Source organism: Dendronephthya gigantea, unplaced genomic scaffold, assembly GCF_004324835.1.
Source record: "Dendronephthya gigantea isolate DGI-Jeju-01 unplaced genomic scaffold, DenGig_1.0 000000F, whole genome shotgun sequence".
NCBI classification, from domain to species: Eukaryota; Metazoa; Cnidaria; class Anthozoa; order Malacalcyonacea; family Nephtheidae; genus Dendronephthya; species Dendronephthya gigantea.
In genome coordinates this window covers 2,940,667-2,961,074 of record NW_021163010.1, presented here as the reverse complement: position 1 = coordinate 2,961,074, position 20,408 = coordinate 2,940,667, and the positions used below count along the sequence as shown (strand labels likewise).

At 37.9% G+C, this 20,408-nt stretch overlaps 1 long non-coding RNA gene across 1 annotated transcript; it reads left to right on the top strand.

Moving 5' to 3' along the window:
- The first annotated feature begins 15,695 nt into the window (after positions 1–15,695).
- LOC114524481 lies at positions 15,696–17,793 on the top strand. Its single transcript, XR_003687103.1, has 4 exons — positions 15,696–15,883; positions 17,014–17,121; positions 17,342–17,567; positions 17,701–17,793. It is a non-coding gene; the product is annotated as an uncharacterized LOC114524481 (long non-coding RNA).
- The last annotated feature ends 2,615 nt before the right edge of the window (positions 17,794–20,408 follow it).

Here is a 20,408-nt window from a genome sequence, read left to right as displayed (position 1 = left end):
GTGTATATAAAAAAGGCAGCTCTCTTATTATTCATATTGTGCACAATAGTATACTCCTAATTGGGATGTGAATATTAACTGTTGCCTTTTTTACACACCCTGTTTGCATCCTAAAACAAGGTTCGTCCTCTACAAATCGAGATTGAAGGGTTATAAGCCTTATCTCCACAGCATTTACTAGCAGCACTGAATTTTTCAACAACATTGCCTTCACAACACAAATGCGGTGCGGGATCGTAGCTTTTATCGAGACAACATCGGGTAGATTTACCAGCCACTCTAACCGCGGGTTTTTTGTCGCAACAAATCGATTGGATGGGGTTATAAGCTTTATCTCCACAGCATTTGCTAGCGGTACTGAATTTTTCAACAACATTGCCTTCACAACACAAATGCGGTGCGGGATCGTAGCTTTTATCGAGACAACATCGGGTAGATTTACCAGCCACTCTAACTGCGACTTTTCTGTCGCAACAAATCGATTGGATGGGGTTATAAGCTTCATCTCCACAGCATTTGCTAGCAGCACTGATTTTTTGAACAACATTGCCTGCACAACACAAATACAGTGCGGGATCGTAGCTTTTATCGAGACAACATCGGGTAGATTTACCAGCCACTCTAACCGCGGGTTTTCTGTCGCAACAAATCGATTGGGTGGGGTTATAAGCTTCATCTCCACAGCACTGACTAAAAGCGCTCAGTCTCTCTACCAGATTGTTTTCGCAACAGAGAGATATGGCTGGATCGTAACTTTCATCGTTGCAGCATTGCGTTGAACCACCAGCGATTCTTACCAGCTACAGTACTAGCGCAGACAGTCGAATATAAAGGGTTATAGGATTGGTCACCACAGCATTGACTTACGGCACTTGTTTTTTCAACAAGATTGTTTTCACAGCAAATGGATCTTGCTGGATCATAACTTTTGTCCTCGCAACATTGTGTTAAATTTCCAGCCATTCTTACAACGGGTTTTCCAGCACAACATATCGAGGTTATAGCATTATGAGCGACATCTCCACAACATTCACTGATGCCACTCGTTTTCCTGACAACTTTATTTTCACAACAAAGAGAAGTCGAAGGGTTGTAGCTTCTCGTCTCGCAACATTGAGTAGAACTTCCAGCAATTCTCCAAATGGCTTTCCTGGCACAGCAGATCGTGGTTATTGGGTTGTAAGACTTATATCCACAGCATTGGCTCACAGCACTCCTTTTCTTAACGATTTTGCCTTCGCAACAGAGAGAAATGGCTGGATCGTAGCTTTTCATTGCGCAACATTGGGTATAGTTTATTGCCATTTTCATGACAGGTTGACGATTACAACAGATCGAGGTCATTGGGTTATAGGGTATGTCTCCACAACACTCGTTGATGGCACTAATCTTTCTAACCACTTTGCCTTCACAACAAAGAGAAGTCGCTGGATCGTAGCTTTTCGTAACACAGCATTGGGTTAAATTACCGCCAACTCTTCCTGCAGTTGTTCTCCCACAGCAGACGGTGATCATAGGGTTATAGGATTTATCTCCACAGCACTGGTCGAATTTGCTGTATTTTTTAACAACTTTTCCATCGCAACAGTTAGAAATTGCAGGATCGTAACTTTCTCTTCCACAACATTGGGTTAAATTACCAGCAATTCGTCTGGCAGATTCTCTAGCGCAACAAATTGAAGTTACAGGGTTATAAGATTTATAACCACAACATTCACTAACATTATTCAAACGTGCAGTTACTTTGTCTTCACAACAGAGGGACGTTGTTGGATTGTAGCTTTCATGAATGCAACATTGAGTTAGGTTTCCAGCAATTCTCATAACCGGTGTTCTGCTACAACAAATGGAAGTAATGGGATTGTATGCTTTATCCCCACAACACTGACTAGTATCACTCATTTTTCTGACAATCTTGCCTTCACAGCAGAGATGCGTAGATGGATCGAAGCTTTCTCTACTACAACATTGTGTTAAATTACCAGCCATTCTCACCACTGGATGTCCAGAGCAACAGATCGAAGTAATTGGGCTATGGGACTTCTCCCCACAACACTGACTAACTTTACTGTATTTTCTGACAGTTACACCTTTACAGCAGAGAAACATCATTGGATTGTAGCTTTCCCCATTGCAACATTGTGTTAGGTTACCAGCAACTCTGATAACAGGTTGTTTAGCACAACATATCGTGGTTATTGGATCATGAGATTTATCGCCACAACATTGTGTTAGGTTACCAGCAATTCTGATAACAGGTTGTTTAGCACAACATATCGTGGTTGTTGGATCATGAGATTTATCACCACAACATTCACTAACATTACTCAGTTTCCTTGTAATAACGCCATCACAACATTGAGACGACGTAGGGTCGTAGCTTTCTTTGCGGCAACATTGCGTTGAAGCCCCAGCCATTCTTAGAACGACTTGTCCAGCACAACAGATCGAATAAGTAGGGTCATAAGGTATATCCCTGCAACATTGAGTGCCATTGCCCTGTTTCGTGACAACTTTGGTCTCACAGCAAGTGGATACCTCTGGATTGTAGCTTTCTTTACCACAACATTGAGTTAAATTGCCAGACATTCTTACGACAGGTTGTCTAGCACAACATATCGAGCTAACAGGATTATACGAAATGGCCCCACAGCACTCATTAATTTTACTCTTTTTCTGAACAAGATGTCCTTCGCAGCAAAGATCTGTGGCTGGATTGTAGCTTTCCCTGCCACAACACATAGTTAAATTACCTGCGAGTTTTGTCTTGATGTGTCCACTACAACAGACCGACGTTTTGAAGTCATACGATGCCTCTCCACAACACATGCCAACGCTACCCAATTTCTGAACAACTTTGCCTTGACAACAAAGAGACAGTGCTGGATCATAGCTGTCATTATCGCAACATAATGTTGAATTTCCTGCGACATTTGCCTTGACATTTCCGTTACAACATACCGAGCTTTTGGAGTCATATGATGTTTCCCCACAACACTGACCCACATCGCCCAATTTCTGAACCACCTTGCTTTGGCAACAGAGAGATAACGTCGCATCATAGCTTTCCTTACCGCAACAGAATGTAGAGTTTCCTTGGAATTTCGCTGCGATATATCCGTTACAGCAGACCGACGTTTTTACATCATAAGACGTTTCCCCGCAGCATTGGAAACTATTAAAAGGCTTGTCAACTGTTTTCCCATTACAGCAGAGGGAAAGTTCGGGGTCATAGCTTTTTTTCATACAACATTGAGTAAGATTACCTGCTATTTTATCTGCCACTTCACCCCCGCAACAAACTGAAAAATCGCTGTTGTAAGCGTGTTGTTGGCAACACTGAGTTGATGCACCAGCAGATTTTGGATGAATGTACCTTGAATCACAGCATATTTCCGTGACAGCATCATATGACTTGGTATCGCAGCACTTGGTTCCTGTACTGTATTTAGGAGCCACGATTTCCTGGCAGCAGACATAACTCTCAGTATTATACGCCTTCTTACCACAGCATCCAGAGCTATTTCCATATTGTTTCAGGTGCAACTCACCATCACAACATATGTCATTCGAAGGATCCCAAACTTTATGGCCACAAACAGCTCTTCGAACGTTTTTTATAATTTGAAGGTTGGTGTTTTCTATTGAAGATATAGACAGATTTTACCAGTTAAAGACCATAGAAGTGTTCACGTTCTGGCAGCGACAGGAATAAATTGATTAAACACATGAAGGCCACACGTAGGAAAAATAAAAACATTCTTATTTAAAACTGTGGGACGTAAACACTTTTAAGGTCTACTTTATAAATTCTAATTTAGGGAAACTCCCAACGAGTGTTGCATTACACACACCAGTGTACGCGATGTTTAAGGCGGTGTGTTACACTATGCAACTTTGAACTTTCCTTACAATTTGCAACGCAATTTCGTATCCTGATGCATCTAAAGTTGTCAAGTACGAACATTCTTATACGATCTGCTAACTTTTCTTAAAATTTCGAACATTCTTTGCTAATTAACATCCCCCAAAATTATAACTGCATTGCAGGTTGCAAATTGCATTGTGTAACAGCGCCTTAACGACGGCATCTTTCATTATCATAAATTTATGTCTGCCGTTGCGCTTAAATTATATTCTTGCAATATCGTATGCACGCGCCATCACAATGCCAGGCAGTCAATACACGTACTGTGCACAACATTGCTGTAATTTTGCATGGCGAACAACAACATGATTACCAAGTTTGCGAACTTCCCAGAGTTGCAAAAAAGCTACGGGTACACGGCTGCCGTCCGGAGGAAGGTTTGGCTTTGAATGAGGTTTGTGAGGAAGGTTCAAAGTTGAACAATCTAATTGATTACATGCATGTGCCAAAACACCAAATATTTCTTGATGCTGGTTGCCACTTGACTCAGTTACGTAACGTCATTTTGAGGAAGGTTTTCGCCTGAAAACTTGAAATCCTACCGGAGGAAGGTTGAACTATAGTTTGCAACTCTGACACTTCCTCAGGGTCGGAAGGCAAGGTGTTCTTTGTAGCTATAGCGTTTTATAAGTAAGTAGCGTGTTATGAAAATGGATGCATTGGTCTACTTTACGTAAAAAATATCCTTCCCTTTTAGAGAACCAATTAACATGCAAATACCATGTAATGTCGGATAATGCTCGTGCACTCGAAAATTTCCCAACATCACTAATGATCCCATATTTTCTTTTGCATGGACTGTGCATAATTTATTATAAATATCATAATTTATTTGGTTCCCTTGACAAATCCTTATAAACAATCTGCAAAAGTAACTTCTAGCCAATATACTACTTAAGATTGCTGCAAAATACTTGTATGATAACTGTCATTTATATTTATAAATGTATGTAAGAGATTTTTATTGCTTGAAAAATATCGAGCTGCCCATTGCTCGATATTTGTTCAGGTACAATAGCTCGGGTACGCCTTGTCGTATATATGTACTATCGTTGGTTGTAATGCTTAAATGCAAAATTTTTGATTGTTCAAACTATCTACTCGTGTTGTGTCGATATTCTTGTTATATCAGCAGGGGACAGTATACGAATATTCGCTGTTTTGAATATTCTGTCTGATTCGGATTAGATTGTGTAATAATATAAGTCTCATTCAGCCCCTCCCTATTACCATTTCTGTAAACATTTTCTATATTACACCGTGATTATCACCGGAAGTTTAAGGAAGCTGGGACCTCGAAAATATGATAAATCTCTGATTTATGAGGGTTGCAATCGTTAAAATGTGTTTAGTTTTAAAAAAGGATAAATCTACCCACCGGTATCGTTGCTTAGTAATTTTTTATTAAACCTATTTTCTCAACTCACGTTTCGCCGTTTTTGGTTAACTTTTTTACGGACGATGCAGACATTTCAACTTTGGGATATAAAATATGTTTACTGCTAATATAATAGACCGGGAGCCCAGAGGGTCGAGCCTAGCTGGAAAGCAAACCAATTTTAATGCACATAGTGATGTTCTACATGCGTACGACTATACGAAAATGAACGTCTGCCGGGGATAGGCTGGTGGGCGTGGTTAGGATGGGCACGAAAGATGCGAGAATATCAGCTAGATCAGCTGTGAGATAACCGAAAAAAATATTTGCCAAAATGTTCAGCATAACTCTTGTAGTTACAAATGTCCACTGCCAGACATATTGGGTGGTGGGTTGGCCCCACCAGACAGCCTCGAAGGCCCACTCCCCAAATTTGTCTAGATCAGCTGTGAGATAACCAAATAAAATATTTTCCAAAATGTTCAGCATAACTCTTGTAGTTACAAATGTCCACTGCCAGACATATTGGGTGGTGGGTTGGCCCCACCAGACAGCCTCGAAGGCCCACTCCCCAAATTTGTCTAGATCAGCTGTGAGATAACCAAATAAAATATTTTCCAAAATGTTCAGCATAACTCTTGTAGTTACAAATGTCCACTGCCAGACATATTGGGTGGTGGGTTGGCCCCACCAGACAGCCTCGAAGGCCCACTCCCCAAATTTGTCTAGATCAGCTGTGAGATAACCAAATAAAATATTTTCCAAAATGTTCAGCATAACTCTTGTAGTTACAAATGTCCACGGCCAGACATATTGGGTGGTGGGTTGGCCCCGCCAGACAGCCTCGAAAGGCCACTCCCGAAATTTGTCTAGATCAGCTGTGAGATAACCAAATAAAATATTTTGCATGATGTTCGGTATAACTCCATTAGTTCCAAATTGCCACTGCCAGACATTTCGAGTGGTGGATTGGACGGTGGATTGACCACGCCAGACAGCCTCGAATTCCCTCACCTCTAGAAAATTGTTCATGATCATCTATTTCTAGATAATCAGCAAATTATATACTTGGAAATATATATATATATATATATATATATATATATATATATATATATATATATATATAATAGTTACCAAAGGCTATTGTCAGACATTTCTGGTGGTGAATTGTTTTTAACCCAAAATTTGAATATAACTCATCACAGTTAATAGAAATGAACTTATTTAAGCCTAGACTGTACACAATCGGCCTGAAAAGCAACAGTACAAAATATTTGCAGTCCATTTCTGTCCGACATTACCAATTGTAATCTACACTGCGTCCAAGAATTATATGCAAAATAGTTTTTCCGCTACATTTCATTTGGTTTTTAAAAGAGGATTATGAAATTTCGTATATATTATGAAAACACTGTAACATGCCCACAACTGAAGCTTTTGGCTTATCTGAGCAGTGGTAAACAAACAGCGGCCATTTATGCTTTAAATGGAGATCTTGGGCGTCCATTTTTATATGCATATTACACTTATACTGCTATTTAGCGAATTGATACAATGGAAAAATTTATAAAATGAGACAATATCGTCTATCTAGGTAATTTTAATCAATATATTCTCACACACATTTGATAAATAATAAATTATATAATGATATACCAAAAATAGAAGATTAATATTATTCATTAATGTTTAATGTATCATCCATGATTTGATTTGACTAAAAGTAGCCTTCGATCCATCAATGCGATCAGTTTCATGTTGCATCAGGTGAAATACCTCTAGCAGTAGTTTTAATTGCATTCCAAAGATCTTCTGTTGACGAGTACTGTCTTCACCGGCATATACCTCTCTTTTTCCACAAGTTCTAAATCGGGTTGAGATCCGGAGAGCGTGCTGGCCATTGCATAATTTCACCTTTTTTAACAAGAACTTTACTAAGAAAGCCTGTTGTCAAGTGTGCAGCATGGGAAGGAGCATTGTCCTGCATAAAAACCATATTCCTCCGAAATGACAAATTTTCTTCTTATACCATGGCAAAAAATGCTCCTTTAGGAAAGCTATGTATTTCGGGGGTCATTTTAACCCCATCCTCGACTCTAAATGGGCCGACAAGTTCATCATTGATGATCGCAGCCCAGAACATAACTCGCCTTTGGATGCCTGAAACACTGGAGGTAATCCTTTCATATCACACCATCCTCTTCTCCAGCCATCGGGTCCATCAAGGGTTGCTCAGGACTCGTCAGTAAATAACACCAACTCAAAGTTCTGTTTCACATATTTTTTCACCAACTCAAAGTTCTGTTTCACATTTTTTCGTCCACTCAAGTCTTTTCTCAATGAACTTTCCTTAAAAGAGGTCGCACCAAGGGTGTCTTACATTTTGCATTACGCTTTAGAATGGAACATCGGCTGCTTTAAGAAACGTTACACATACCAACTGCTTCGAAGACCTGCTTGGAGGTCTGTAGAGGATTACGGTGGACTTCGCGTTTAAGTGAACTGACTCCCCGACGAGACAAACCTGACTTTTCCTGAATCTTCCCCTTGTCTGCTCTTCCATTGCAGGATTGTGGATTTGTAGCATATTTTTTTTTTACGTCGCGTTGAAGCATTTTGGCGATTTGAAGGGTGGGTTGCTTCTGCTGTAGTGCTTGAATAATTTTGGTCTTTTCAACTCCGCGCGCCTATCTTGCATATAAAAATGGACGCCCAAGATCTCCATTTAAAGCATAAATGGCCGCTGTTTGTTTACCACTGCTCAGATCAGCCAAAAGCTTCAGTTGTGGCATGTTACAGTGTTTTCATAATATATACAAAATTTCATAATCCTCTTTTAAAAACCAAATGAAATGTAGCGGAAAAAAACTATTTTGCATATAATTCTTGGACGCAGTGTAGATTACAATTGGTAATGTCGGACAGAAATGGACTGCAAATATTTTGTACTGTTGCTTTTCAGGCCGATTGTGTACAGTCTAGACTTAAATAAGTTCATTTCTATTAACTGTGATGAGTTATATTCAAATTTTTGGGTTAAAAACAATTCACCACCAGAAATGTCTGACAATAGTCTTTGGTAACTATTATATATATATATTTCCAAGTATATAATTTGCTGATTATCTAGAAATAGATGATCATGAACAATTTTCTAGAGGTGAGGGAATTCGAGGCTGTCTGGCGTGGTCAATCCACCACTCGAAATGTCTGGCAGTGGCAATTTGGAACTAATGGAGTTATACCAAACATCATGCAAAATATTTTATTTGGTTATCTCACAGCTGATCTAGACAAATTTCGGGAGTGGGCTTTCAAGGCTGTCTGGCGGGGCCAACTCACCACCCAATGTGTCTGGCAGTGGACATTTGTAACTACAAGAGTTATGCTGAACATTTTGGCAAATATTTTATTTGGTTATCTCACAGCTGATCTAGACAAATTTGGGGAGTGGGCCTTCGAGGCTGTCTGGTGGGGCCAACCCACCACCCAATATGTCTGGCAGTGGACATTTGTAACTACAAGAGTTATGCTGAACATTTTGGCATATATTTTTTTCGGTTATCTCACAGCTGATCTAGCTGATTTTCTCGCATCTTTCACGTGCCCATCCTAACCACGCCCACCAGCCTATCCCCGGCAGACGTTCATTTTCGTATAGTCGTACGCATGTAGAACATCACTATGCGCATTAAAATTGGTTTGCTTTCCAGCTAGGCTCGACCCTCTGGGCTCCCGGTCTATAACGGGTTTCTTACTTTATCAGAACGTTTTATGTATACTTTACCTGAAAGCCTAAAACTTCTTTAATGTTAAATACACGCACTGTACACAATATTGCTGTAATTTTGCATGGCAAACAACAACATGATTACCAAGTTTGAAGATACACTTCCTCAGGGAGGGGAAGGCAAGCCCATACATACCGGGGGCACTAAGATAAAAAGGTGCTCTTTGCAGCTATAGCGTTTTATAAGTAATATAGTTGATGAAAATGGGTATGCTGCATTGGTCTACTTTACGTTAAAAATATCCTTCCACTTTTAGCGGCGCCAACAAATACCATGTGATGTGATAATGGTCGCGCACTCGAAAATTTCCCAACATCACTAATGATCCCGTATTTTTTTTCTTTGCGCTGACTGTGCATAATTCATTATAAAGATCTTCGGTTCCCTTGACAAATCCTTATAAACAATGTGCAAAAGTAACTTCTAGCCAATATACTACTTGGCTAGATTTGCTAGATTGCTGCAAAATACTTGTATTATAATAACTGTCATTTATATCTATAAATGCATGTAAGAGATTTTTATTGCTTGAAAAATATTGAGCTGCCCATTGAGGTGTAATTGCTCAGGTACACCTTGTTGAATATATGTACTGTCGTTTGTTGTAATGGCTGTAATGTTTAAGTTCAAAATTTTTGCTTTGAATTAAATTGTGTAATATAACCGTCATCTTCAACCGCTCCCTATTACCATTTCTGTAAACATTTTCTATATTACACCGTGATTATCACCGGAAGTTTAAGAAGGCTGTGACCTCGAAAATATGATAAATCTCTGATTTATGAGGGTTGCAATCTTTAAAATGTGTTTAGTTTTAAAAAAGGAGAAATCTACCCACCGGTTCGCTGTTTGTAACTTATTTTGTCAAGTCACGTTTCAGCGTTTTACGGACTTTAAACTTTTTTACGGACGATGGAGGCATTTCAACTTTGGGATATAAAATATATTTACCGACCGCTAATATGACAGGTTTCCTACTTTACCAGAACGTTTCATGTTTACTTTACCTGAAAGCCTAAAACTTCTTTAATGTTAAATATACCCAGTTATCCTATAAGCAAATTGTCCGAAATGAAAGACGAACGATTGAAGTGACCTACGGCCCTAAAGTGACTTCACTATTTTGCTCAAACCTTCTCGGTGTTTTAACATTGCTTTGAAGGTGAAGTGAGTAAAAGCTATACACCAGCTCAGGGGGTTGACAAAAAATTATAAAAACAAACAGGATACAAATTCGCTATAGGTTATTGATATTTTTTGCGTTTATATGTATTGCACGTCTAGATTATTCATCAGAATTCACAAATTTCTCATTCATCTATTTGTCCATTCATTCATTTATTCATTCATTTATTCATTCATTCATTCATTCATTCATTCATTCATTCACTCACAACATACTGTGATTGTGCTTAATAAATAGCCTCACCTACCTGCTGACCAGATAATAAAGAATAAGAACAGCAACATGAAGTTCTTCATCTTCTTGACAGGGTGATACGCACTTCGTGATTCCTAACCGTTTTATGATAGACTTCAATTACTGTTGCAATTTTTGTTTAATTTCTAAATTTGTCAATATCGTGTTTGTGTGATGTCGTGTAGGCAACAATTTTTAAATAATTTTTCTGAAAGAAGCCGAAATGAATTGCCACCTATTAGTGGCGCCATATTGTCTATTAACATAATTTTCCCGAGGCCCGTTTACACTTCACCGTCTAGACGCAATTTATTGGCATGGCACGGCTAAAATTGGTACCCGTACCCAATTTTTGTAGTGTTCAGGCTACCAAAACAAAGGCCAAGCACAGATGAAATGGGCACGGGTGCCTATTTTAGCCGTGCCGTTTCACAGCATATAGAGGCCCTTGAAAGTAATCAAAGTTCGTTGTGATCAATTAAATTACACTTTTTTTTAAAAGCAAACAAACAAACAATCCAATGCAACTGAGATTGTATAGCCTTCTGATCCCAAAATTTTTCTCTTCAAAATTGGTCACCAGTGCAGGGTTTGCAGCAATCGGTTGATAAAGATCGAAGATGGAGGATTACTTCTGTATGTGATCAGCATGAGACTCACACGTAAGAGCGCTAAATAAGAACTACGGAACTCCTGAGAACATTGATAACTTTGATAAATTGAGATAATTTGAGAACATTGATAAATTTTGGGATGAAGGACATCTATCTTTATTTTTCTCTGCATGAATGCTAGTTTTTTGCAGCCAAAACGTTTTGTAATAAACTCTTTACTCATCAGAATAATATGCAACGGTAGTCATAGATGTGAAATATTCTAATCGATCTCCACCCGCACAAATAATCCATGCGACTGTCTGATAATCTAAACATTTTCAGAAAACGTGAATCGAATGAGGCAAACTGAAATGATTACGAAATAATTTAGAAAGTAGGGTCTTGTTCCCATTTGATATTTCCTCAATTGCTAGTGGGGTTAATTATAATAATTTAACTTATTATCTCAACTATTTTAGCTCGACAATTCCCTTATTAGCCTATACAATCAAAAATTTCTGACGCTTAGAATTTAAGCAGCAGTTTAATCGCTTTAAAGGCCCGTTTACACTTGCGATTTTCTTCTTTTGATAGATGTCAACGAGTGAATTAGTTACGGATATTCAAATAAGAGCTCTTATACATCAGAGCATGGCGTAACTAGTCACTCGTTCACATCTACGAAAAGAAGAAAATCCCACCTAAAAGTGCAAACGGGCCTTAAGTAATTTTTACAATGATTTGAAAGATTGCTATCCAAATAATTCTGCTCTATGCGCAAAACTGATGTGGAGTAACTGGTTAGTTATACAGAGTGTATCAAAGAAAGTTTCCCAGCGTTACGAAAACAAGCACACAAAGTGAATTAAACTTATATACGAGTTCGATTACGAATGGCTCAGTTCGATTACGAATAGAACTTAAGAGAATTTCCTGTTTTAAACGTATACGAGCAAACTCAACCTCGGTCTAAAATTGTGCTTATTTTGATAGTACTGCAGGTGGAAACGTATTTTCAAATCCCAGAAGCGTTAGGTATTGAAATTCTAATTTATGATCTCGTGCATACAAATGATGGTATTTGCAGTTTTTATATACACCCGGTAGTTGTATTTAAGGAATACAATTAGAACTAAACTCTGTTGTGAACAGCGAATTCTAAGCGAACAAAGTGCTGGATTACTCAGGAAATTCCGAGGTTGTTAGTTGTAGGGTGTGAAAAAACCTTTTTCACAACTTATATGCATACGATTATCTTCATGGGGATAGCGATGACAAAATACTGAGACAAATAACTTTTGAAAAGAATGCATAATACATCATTACCACAGATCCCTCCCTCCCTCGTGGTTTTCATTTTGAAAGGAAATTTTCTTCAATTGTAGAAACTCTGCTGAGTCCTTCGTGATTCTGGCATTGCATTCTTTTAGATGCACAGTTATTATCAGACGACATGTGGCACCACTTGGGCCGTTCCTTGCAGAAAGGCGAATAAAATCATTCTAAACATTGGTTCAAATGATCTCCCCGAAAAAATGCTGAAGATATTGATAACATGCAGAATAGCCGATTAATATATGTCTTTCGAAGCATGATAAAACCCCAAAACATGCTTAGGAGGTGGTTGATTGTTTATCATATATACAAAGTTAAAACAGGTAGGATTTACCCGCTGATATACGATTTAAGTGATATCGGGATATTGATTTAATTCTACGCATAACAGTAAAAACGTGTATATGTCACGTGTATATGACCAAGGGTGTATATGCATGCATATAGGTGATTGAAATAAGCTATGTGTAAAACGATGACCTTGCACACAATACAGGGTGTCTCAAAAAAAATGCAACCACTTAAATATGCAAGAATATTAATATTGTTCACGTTTTCACCATAGTTCGGCTAAAATGACTTTTAGCACTTTAGATGAGTGATTAGATATAGGAATTAGCACTCCCAGAGGTGCACTTTAGAGCTGTATTAATGTTCTTGCATATTTAAGTGTTGCGTTTTTTTGAGACACCCTGTGAGAAAGCGAATTTTCATTGCGTTTTTTTTTACATTCATATATTCATACTTGCATACCATAGGAACAATCGCTTACGAAATAAACCGGCTAGTCTGGACTGGAATCAAGACAAAAATATGAATATGATCTTCCCCGCGACGTAGGCCGGCTAACATGTGCAAGTTAATTTGTGCAAATCAGAATTAAAGTTCCAAACTATAACGTTTTCGTTAATTGTAAAAGGGACACTCTTTATTGAATGATCTTTAAGCCTGTCATTCTGACTCGTAGCTACTTGTTGAGTATTTGATTTATACAGGGTGTCTCAAAAAAAAACGCAAGCACTTAAATATGCGAGAACATTAATACAGCTCTAAAGCGCAATGGATAAGCACCTCTGAGGAATTAAAAATGGCTCTTAATCCTTCATTTAAAATACTAAAAGTCATTTTAGCTGAACTATGGTGCAAACCCGAACAATATTAATATTCTTGGATATTTAAGTGCTTGCGTTTTTTTTGAGACACCCTGTATTCGAACACATGCGGTCTAGCTACGGCCATGTGAATCTATGCATCTAGTTGTAGGCAACCATCAGTCCCCAGGACTGTGCCCAGCGAACTATTACAACTGAATTCGAAGGTTTACACTGGACTGGACCGGCCTAATTTTTAACTTATATAAACACCAGGTCCACAGCGAGAGGGGGATTGTCAATACCTCACCTTTTGTGAAATTGCCTTGTTCGGAAAAACAGTTATTGGCACTTTTATTGGCACTTTTGTGATTAACAAAATGGACAAACTGACAAAGCTTAGTTTTGCTGGGCAATCACGCATAGGTGTACGGGCGCAACTTTTTTGGGGGGGCAAAAAAATCGCCCGAATTTTTGAATTTTACAATGTGCCCGAATTATAACTTTTACCATATTTGTAACAATAGATTTGGCAAAGCGGCGGATGTGGTTTTAAGAAAGTGTAACAAAAATAGCGAAATAGAATACAAATATGTTATATATATTACAAAATTTGGTTTTAAAAATTTTAGCTATGTAATTTAGCTTTCAGTTTGCCCGAAGTTTCGGCTGAACTTCGTCCGAATTTCTTGATTCTCGAAATTTTTGGGGGGGCAACTGCCCTTCTGTCTCGTACGCCTATACGCCTAACCACATGCAGCATAACTGTGGTTATTTTAATGTGATTTTGGTCGTCATGATCTTATGCAGCATCATTTTGCAACCTTTTTAGCACTTACAGCAATGATATCGGATAAAAACTTGAAGAAGGTATTCAAGCAAAATATTTAAGCAATATAACGGAGGTTAAGTTAACAATCTCGTGAATTAGCTACGAGCATACGGCTCGTCTAGAATCATCCGTAATATTTAACATTTGTAATTTGACATCCGAGGTTCATCTGTAATTTTTAACATTTTTAATTTGACTTCCGTATAAGTTTTCCTATAATATGATGCGATATATTCTAAAACAGTCGTTTCTTCTTTGGCCCAGTCCTCTCAGAGTGTATTTATCAAACAGGTTACGCCTCTTAAGTATTAGTCGGCAAACTAGACCTACTAGATTCATGCTTGCATCACATTACATGATCGGATATCGCGCGCCCTCTGGAGGATTATACAAAACGAGAATAATTCTATTCATTCAACTAAAATGTTGTTCGTTGAACTTCGTTGAAGTTCGTTGCCTGCGCAACCTCAAGGACTCACCCAAACATGATATTGACAAATTTGGTGAAATCACTGAAACTGTTTAGACTGGCCGTGTTCGTTCTGTTCAAAGAACGAGAAAACATCGTGAAGTGAAGAGCACAATTTCAAGATGAAGCAGAAAATGTTTTTGTTAGGTTTGATTTCCATTCTACTTTTACCATTTTCAGGTGAGATTATGTAGTAATGTATAACATAAGCCATAAATTAAAATATTTTGCTGGAATGCAAATGCACATTGCTTGTTACCTAGGCATTCCGAATCGAACCATAAGCTGGTGCAAAAATTGGTAAAGCCAGCTTTCATTATTGCAAGAAAATGCATAGCATAGATATTAAAACTATGTTCGTCTTTGACTTAACTGTATCACTTTGCAAGTAGCACAGTAACAGTGTATAAAATATGACGAATCAAACTATTATAGTTCCTTACTTTTTCGTAAGTGCTTTGATTTAATTAAAAGGTGTTTCTATTCGTATCAGTTCTAATCGTTTCAGTGCCATATCAAAAAGTTTCTACGTCCACTCAACCTAACACTAGCTTTTCGGTATTTTTTTTCTGCAAATCTTGACGAACTAAGGCAGTGAAGCATTTAACGTCCAGACTGTCCAATAACTAAAATGTTGTACACCAATATTCGTAGTTGAATGATTTATGAAAAACACATTAAGTTATAGTTTGCCATATTCACGTTTAAATTCTGAACTATACTAATCTTACTAAATATGTGTTAAAATATTCTTGCAATTTGGCATAGCAAACAATTAATAATATATAATTGTCAGTTTGCACGTAAACTTCGCACATATTCAAAAGCGCTAAGCTTTCAGTCAGTCGTTGACCTGTTCCGTCATTATGCATATATTGTAGACTTGTATACAATAGTAATGAATTTACGTGTGATTTAGGTGTACCTACGAACTCATAATTTTATTAGCCAGTTTACTTTCGTTTGCGTTAACTGAACACTAACTTCTCAAAAGATATCAATGATCAATGATGGAAAGGGAGATGGAAAGTTTTGCGAAGGTTAGTACAATGGACCCCCAGAAACCCCCCACAAGTTATAATTTATGAAATATATGACTGCATGTCTATATTTTACACTGTCACTCCTACTGTCCTGCATCTATCCCTGTTTTTAATATATTCCATGCGACACATAGTGATCGCACAATTGTCCGATCCCAACGTTTGGAAGACCATACCTGCCCATATACCGGGTGTCCCAAAAAAAACTTTACCTCTTTGTCTTAATATAACTCAAAAACGAATAAAAGTCATTAAATTGAAATAAACTCCACTGCATGCAAGCAGGGCTAACTTAGATTTTGATATATAACACTAAATTATTGATGCGATATTTACGGAGATACAAGCATTTGATGTCGCAAGGTACTTTCAAAATCTGTGCAAAATTGACAAAAATCGGCTATTAAATTAATTCGAAACTAATATTTTAACTTTTACGTTTTTAACTTTAGTGATTTTAATTTTAAATGTACGCTTTTCCATTGCAAACTTACTCTAATATAAGAGCGAACAATTAAAGTTAAAATCGCTGAAGTTAAAAACTTACCACGGGAAGTGGCATGCAAGTATTTTCGAATTAATTTAATAGCCGATTTTTGTCAATTTTTCACGGATTTTGAAAGTACCTTGCGACATCAAATGCTTGTATCTCCGTAAATATCACATCAATAATTTAATGTTATATATCAAAATCTAAGTTAGCCCTGCTTGTATACAGTGGAGTTTATTTCAACTCAATGGCTTTTATCGTTTTTGAGTTATATTAAGACAAACAGGTAAAGTTTTTTTTGGGACACCCGGTATAGGAATATATAATTTTGTTACTCATAAGGGCATCGCTCCTGTCTGTCACAAAATGCACCCTACTTAACGGGAAAACATGTGAAGATAATATTACGTACATGCACAGGAAATGTAGCTATATTAGATTACACTTACTACTGCTAAAAATACCTTTCGTAAAGTTGCAAACTATGAAAGAATGAATAATCATAGTTCCATAAATATATTTACAAACTCCATCACTTGAATAGTGCCTGGTTTATGGTTATATTTATATATTTGCCATAAGCTTTTTTACTTATTCTGCATAGTTTTCGAGCTCATAATTGTCTTATTTTCTTTAGTCATAGGGTTCAGGTTTACAAAAAAAGTGTACGATGTCAAAGAATATCAAAAGTCGTTGTTGGGGTTGAATTAGCGTCAGGTGAAATAAGTGAACCTGTTACTGTCGAGTGAGTTATCTATTTTGAGAGAGATGATTTTTATTTCTTTATCAATTTATTTCTTTTTAAATCTAACGTAACGTAATAATCTTATGTGCCCAACCAAATGTTTAAATAGACTTACTGCATGTGCATACGAGTGCGTAAAGTATGTTCACTGCTTTGATTGCGGTTTTATGGTTACTATGGTGAATTTTTAAACAATAGCTTTTCAAAAAATCATTTTTAGAGAATAAAGAAAATACAAGGAACTGCTGATGATAGTGATTTCAGTCCAGTTACCACGTATGTGACATTCGAACCTGATGAAAAAGTTAAAAGTAAAACAATAGTGATTGATTTGATTGATGATGATGTCGAGGAAACGACCGAAGAATTTACCGTCAGGCTATCCTCGCCGATGCACGTAGCGGTTAGCCAGCCTTCCAGAGTTCGGATAAAAGACGATGATGACGGTTAGTATGAATTTACGCATGTGCACGAGATTGCAGACGGGGGGGGGAGGTTGTTCAACCACCGAGATTGGACAGAATTTTCATATCAACCAACACAAGTAATTCTTAGTAATTCTTAAATATATTTTTGTAGCTGAAATTTGTGACATGGATGTTGGTTTTCTACTCGACTCCACTGCAAGCATGCGAAACTGTAATTATGAAAAAGAAAAGGATTTTGTGATAAAACTCGAAGGATATTTCCAGGTCGCGTCTGGGGCCACTCATACCAGTACTATTGTTTATGGTACCGAAAGTTTGCTTGTGAAGAGATTTAACGACGTCACAAAAAGATTTCCAAAAAATAATCAACATCATTCAAAGGAGGGAAGGCAAATTTGGATAAGGCGATGCATTTAGCCGCAACCGAAATGTTCTCAGCAAAGAATGGCATGCGCCAAAATGTTCCAAAAGTGCTTGTTGTCCTTAATCAGATGGTGCTGTCGAACCGGACGAGTTTGAGACTCTCAAACAGGACGAAACTGCGACCGGAAAAATTAAATGCAGTTCTATATAGAGAGAAATTTCAGATCATTTCAGATTCACATGCAGTCATCCAGTTTAGTATACGTTGTATCACTTGTATGTAACGTATATAGATATTACTGAGCGAAATTCAAATGTGGATCGATGCTTATATAGAATCATGAAAGGACTTTGTGGGCAGTTTCAAAGAGAGTATGTCTTGTTAGGGTCGAAAAGTACACTTAGTCGTTTATCTCATATAATTACCGTATACGTTTCTTTATCCAGCGCATACTATATATAGCAAGTGAAATTTTCGTTGCCGACACAGCCATGGGATTTGAAGTTATTACGAATCATACAGCGTCATATTCGAATATATATTTTCCAATAAATTCACAATTGCTATCTCAATGAATGAATTAATTAGGAATAGACACTTCCTGAATTTGCTTGAATGCACACAAAACAATAGCTTGGAAACGAGGCAGGCAATGAAATCTATTGTTTATTGGCTGGTTTTCATTGCCCCAGAACAAATTCGGGAAATGTCTATTCCTGTTACAATTTTGTTTATAAAAAATTTAATTTGGCCTTTTTGTGTCCATTTGAAAATACATTATGAATATATTCCTAATCGGACATATCTGTATATTTATCCGTAATTCCTTTATATACAGGGTATATAAAAAAGACAACTCCCTTATTATTTATATTGTGCACTGTCAATAGTACACTCCTAATTGTGCGAATATTTTGAATATTAAGTATTGCCTTTTTTTACACACCCTGTTTGCATCCTAAAACAAAGTTCGTCCTTTACAAATCGAGATTGAAGGGTTATAAGCCTTATCTCCACAGCATTTGCTAGCGGTACTGAATTTCTCAACAACATTGCCTTCACAACACAAATGCAGTGCGGGATCGTAGCTTTTATCGCGACAACATAGGGTAGATTTACCAGCCACTCTAACCGCGGTTTTTCTGTCGCAACAAATCGATTCGATGGGATTATAAGCTTTATCTCCACAGCATTTGCTAGCAGCACTGAATTTTTCAACAACATTGCCTTCACAACATAAATGCGGTGCGGGATCGTAGCTTTTATCGAGACAACATTGGGTAGATTTACCAGCCACTCTAACCGCGGGTTTTCTGTCGCAACAAATCGATTGGGTGGGGTTATAAGCTTTATCTCCACAGCACTGACTAAAAGCGCTCAGTCTCTCTACCAGATTGTTTTCGCAACAGAGAGATATTGCTGGATCGTAACTTTCATCATTGCAGCATTGAGTTGAACCGCCAGCAATTCTTACCACAGGTTCTCTAGCGCAGCAGATCGAATATAAAGGGTTATACGATTGGTCACCACAGCATTGACTTACAGCACTTGTTTTTTCAACAAGATTGTTTTCACAGCAAATGGATCTTGCTGGATCATAACTTTTGTCCTCGCAACATTGTGTTAAATTTCCAGCCATTCTTACAACGGGTTTCCCAGCACAACATATCGAGGTTATAGCATTATGAGCGACATCTCCACAACATTCACTGATGCCACTCGTTTTCCTGACAACTTTATTTTCACAACAAAGAGTGGTCGAAGGGTTGTAGCTTCTCGTCTCGCAACATTGAGTAGAACTTCCAGCAATTCTCCAAACGGCTTTCCTGGCACAGCAGATCGTGGTTATTGGGTTGTAAGGCTTATATCCACAGCATTGGCTCACAGCACTCCTTTTCTTAACGATTTTGCCTTCGCAACAGAGAGAAATGGCTGGATCGTAGCTTTTCATTGCGCAACATTGGGTATAGTTTCTTGCCATTTTCATGACAGGTTGACGATTACAACAGATCGAGGTCATTGGGTTATAGGGTATGTCTCCACAACACTCGTTGATGGCACTAATCTTTCTAACCACTTTGCCTTCACAACAAAGAGAAGTCGCTGGATCATAGCTTTTCGTAACGCAGCATTGGGTTAGGTTACCCCCAACTCTTCCTGCAGTTGTTCTCCCACAGCAGACGGTGGTCATAGGGTTATAGGATTTATCTCCACAGCACTGGTCGAATTTGCTGTATTTTTTAACAACTTTTCCATCGCAACAGTTAGAAATTGCAGGATCGTAACTTTCTCTTCCACAACATTGGGTTAAATTACCAGCAATTCGCCCGGCAGATTCTCTAGCGCAACAAATTGAGGTTACAGGGTTATAAGATTTATAACCACAACATTCACTAACATTATTCAAACGTGCAGTTACTTTGTCTTCACAACAGAGGGACGTTGTTGGATTGTAGCTTTCATGAATGCAACATTGAGTTAGGTTTCCAGCAATT